A 4755-nucleotide genomic window follows, 5' to 3' on the forward strand; every position below is an offset into this window, starting at 1 on the left:
GGGCAGCCCCGCTTCTGGCCCTCAGTGTGCGGAGCCAAACCTTGTTAAACCTCTCCCGGGTCTAGTCAAGACTGAATGAGGCCACAGCGCCAGACCCTGGGTTTATAAAGCCTAATCCCCCACCCACCGGGGGGCCGTGAGCCACGCCCTAATTAACACCTGTCAGTGGTTCTGGGGCTGGTCCGCCGCCGCTCAGGGAGCCAGCAGGGATTGACGACAGCGACCACCCTGCGTTGAGCACACTAAGCGCCAGTGGTCGGGTTATCTTAATTTCACCCTCAGTGCAACCGGGTGAAACGAGTTCTCTTATCCCCACTTTACAGATGAGGAAACTGAGGCTCAGGGAGACCAAATTAACTTGCATGTGGTCACAGAACAGGAAAGAGGTGAAGCTGTAATTTGAATCCAAATAATCTCGGTCCACTATGAATAGATTAAGGAATAGGTTAAGGAACTGAGGCCCAGAGAGGGAGAAAGGGATCTGTGAAAAGTCCAACAGTTTACCTACATGAGGTAATAGCCCCTGGCTCTTGCTTTCCCCCCCAAACAGTGTCTGGTACGTAGGCACCAAATAAATACTAATTGAATGAATGAATGAATGAATGAATGAGTGAATCAATGGCTGTTTCTTCTGAAGCAGTAGGGCCCGAATCAGACCAGTCCAAGACACCATCCTGAAGGGTATTAACTCTCATCCTAGAAGCACTAAATTTTACTAGTATGATTATTACTACTAAAAAGGACTACGAAATATTGAAAACAAACTTAAAATACCAGCATTGATTACATCTCATTTGATTAGATCAGATGAGATTAGATCCTAGTCAGATCTCCAGCAGCAATTTGGCAACGTACCTGACCTCTTGCTCAGAGATTCTTCCAGGTGCCAGCTATGTAAAAAGAAATGACAGAAGCTGTTTCTTCAAATGCACTTTCATGTACTCACTATGCTAAGAAGCCCTTCCCCTACAGTGCTCCCACCCCTTTGCTTGATGCCCCTCCCTCCACAACTGACCCTTTTCAAGGTGCAGATAAATTGTCAAATTATTTTTGTCTTGTCACTGGGCTGTTTATCAAATGCACAGGTGACTGATCTGTCCAACATTAAATCTCTGCTAGTGCTACAATCCAGTTGATAACATTGGCACTGGATATAAAGTCCATACAAGATTAATGACCACCCACTTGATGCCTTAAGACTCAATCGTATAATGGGGAATAATGGAAAAAACATCAAACTGGGTGTAAGAAGACATGGATTCTAGTCCCAGCCCTAGTCTCTCTCCTCTGCACAGCAAATGTTTTCACATTTTAAATTCCTTCCATTTTAAAATGTAGCTTTGGTGCAATGGAAAACGGGCCGATTCTTGAAGCAGAATTGCTGACTAACTGACCTGGCATATACTCGGGACACATGGAACATTTTGTGCCTGATACCCAGGGAGATCTCAACAACCAGAATGAAAAGAAACAATGCATCTGCATGGGCGCTTCTGAAGAGGGTGCACCCATCCACCCCGTCTACGTCAGCCTGAGTCAGGCTTACCTGCAAAGTACTCTTACACTTGAATATGTGACTACTTCTCTGAGCAGTTAATTACATATGTGTCATTCTGATTAAAAAGAAAGTTCGTAATCACTTCTAAAAATGATACTCTGTATATGTTCATTAGGGGGTTACCACTGTAGTCCTTGGTTTACGCAAGGGCGTTCAACACCACAATGAGTTCCCAAGGTCAGAGGCTGTTTTGTCCATGTTAGTTCAGCAATACCTAACATACCATGAAGGTTTGTTAAAAACTGAACTAATTATTAAACTTAAGGCTAGCCCAGAGTATCACCTGAAAACCTGACGGGGGTGGGACTCCCTAGCTCTTCTGCCAGCACCACAGAGTCTCCTATGAGAGGAATTTAAAAACCTATCTCATTCTGCTCAGAAGGCACATTTAAGGCTATCCCAGGGGAGAAAGATGGGCAGGGAAGCTCTCATCTTCTGCTAAACACACTTGTGAGTTTTTGCAATTAATATGGGCTATTTATTAATGAAAATAAAGGTATTTTTATTTTGGAAAAGAGCAATCCCAGGCTGGCTGGTACTAGTGTCATTTAAAACACTGAAAGACAAGTGAGAAAAACAAACCCACCAACCATCTTGTCCTCAGTAGAAGAAAGGAGCTCTTGCCTTTCATGAAATAGTCAAGTGAGATGCCACAGGCTGGACCGTATGTCAGGTGAGGAATACTGCTGGGTGGAGGGCTTCCCCTAGGCCCATTCCCAGCCTGGCTCTGCCACTATCTTACCATGTAGGCAGCATCTGAGGTTGGTCGGATGGTGAATGTAAAGGACACAGAGTTAGGGATCAGTGAGAACCTGAGCTCCAACTCCCAATTCTACCAGTGCTAACCATAGTCAAGTTACTTAAACTCACTGACATTGTGTCTTCCCACTTAATGGATTTCTTAGGAGACTTATTGACGTTAAGGAACTGACATACAGTAGATTTTTTTTTTTTTTTAAGGCAGCAATTAATAGAGATATTTCATTGCCTTGGTAAAGGGAATAGTGTGTCCTGCTGTAAAGGAGAACATGAAACCCTCCATCTGGGCAGTTTGTTCTGTAATGATAACAGCTGTAGCCACTGTTCTCTTCCCCAGTGGGCTCATTTTTCTGAATTGACTATATTCATCTTTGTTTCACATCCTTCGAACATGTTCACTTGGTTATTTGCTTAGGGATGGCATCTTCCTGGGTTTCTCAGGCTGGCTTTGCCTTCTTCAAATACGGTAATACAAATGGGAACCGCCAGCTCCAGGGAATGGTGTCTGAGATTCAAAGTCCACACTTTCCACAGACTGTCTTGAAGGTGGATTAAATCCCCACTAACAATTGAAGGATATCAGGCCTAGAAATCCTCTGAGGCCTTTTGTCTGAAGAGGATAGACTGCAGCATTCTATAATGCCCACGGAGAGCAGCCTGTGGAGAATCTGTATTTATCAGGGGGGAAAAAAAAACTACCATAAAAATCAAAGTAACAAGTATATACTTTGATACTTTCATACTTTAAAAGTTTATATAAATTGTATCCAGGTAATTACTAAATGCCTTCCCTTAGCTCTTTATCTTGTTTTAATTTTGTGTATAGCATTTATCACAATTTGAAATGACCTTATTTAGTGTTCACGTTTTTAATCTTCGCTTCCCATTATGAAGGCTGCATGAGGCATCGCCGTGGCTAAAACTGCCTAGAACATAGTAGGTACTTAATAAATATTGACTGAGATGAATGAAAGATCTACCTCACGGCATTATTCTGTAGATTAAATGAGATTATATGTGTTGATAGCAAAGTACTATCAACCAATAACATTATCTTAATTAATCCTCACTATCCATTTTACAGAGGAGGAAATTAATGCTTAAGAAACTTAAGTGATACCATGTCCTCAGCCCCAGAAACGGAGAGTGCACTTGTGGTCTTTGCTGAGAATGCCCTTGGAATGAAGTTGTTAGAAAAAGTGTGAGCTAAAGGCAACTAGCCTGGAGCTGACAGGGTGGGACAGGAAAGAGAAAGAAGGGGAGGAGAAAGGGAGAGGGAGAGAGAGGGAGAAGGAGAGATGGACTGATCAGATTCAGTCTGGGTTGATTAAGTTTTCACCCCAATATTAGCAGGGGTCTGTGAAACGCTGAGTTTGGGTATCCATAGATGACAAGTTCTCAAATGGTCCACATCTCCTTCCTCTTGTTGGGGGGGAAAAAAAAAGATTAAAAACCACCAAGTTAAGTAGAAAAGATTAAGAAAGTACCACACAGAGATGAGAAGAACTGATGCTTGTCGAGTGCCTTCTAGACACTCTATGCTACCTTTATATGCTTCATCTCTCCACCTTCCAACAGTCTTGTGAAGCATTTTAAGGATGAATAACCCAAAGCTCAGAGAGGTTGAGCAACCAGTTCAAATGTGGTAAGTGACAAACTCAAAATGTGAACCAAAGTCTGCTCAGCTCCAAAGCCCACACTGGCCTCCACTCCGTGTCTGGACACCTGGGTGCCAGTCCCTTTTCCTTCATGCCTGAGACTCGCTGCGTGACTGGCCAGGCCTGCTCCTCCTGTGAACTGAGAAGGGCTGATGGGTCAAAGTAATGACAAAGGAACAATGGTGATCATAGTAATAGTACCAGTTCTTGAGCTCTCGCAATGTGCTGGGCACGATGCTAAGCAATTTGCATTAACTACCAACCTTCTCCTAAAAACAACCCTGCAATATAGATATCATATAATCTCTATTTCACAGAAGAGAAAACTGAGGATTTATGACCTACCCAAGGAGTGCATCCAGGAGTCAAAGCCAGGTTTGTCTGGCACCAAAATTCAAGCTCTTTGACCTTAAACAACTTTGCTGACAGTTGCCAGAGAAGCCACCTGAGAAGATACTATCTAACTGACACACTTAGTTAATTAATTCAGTTTAGTCTGGGTGCACGTGGCTGGAGTGGAATGAGAAAGGAGCAGGGCAGTACCAGATGAATTTGGTGAGGAAGGCAGTGGGCAGATTATGGAGGGTATTAGAGGCTATGGTAAGGAATTTATATTTTATGGTAAAGTTTTATGGATCCTAGGTAGGGGAGTGATAACACCTATAAATTGTTTTAACACTGTAGACAATATATCAAGAATTAAAGACTACAATTGATCTGATACTGTGCTTTAAAACAAACTCAATAATCCCTTATAACAGTCATCTGACCAGAGACCTA

The sequence above is a fragment of the Pteropus alecto genome, unplaced genomic scaffold (assembly GCF_000325575.1).
Source record: "Pteropus alecto unplaced genomic scaffold, ASM32557v1 scaffold39, whole genome shotgun sequence".
Classification (NCBI taxonomy): Eukaryota; Metazoa; Chordata; class Mammalia; order Chiroptera; family Pteropodidae; genus Pteropus; species Pteropus alecto.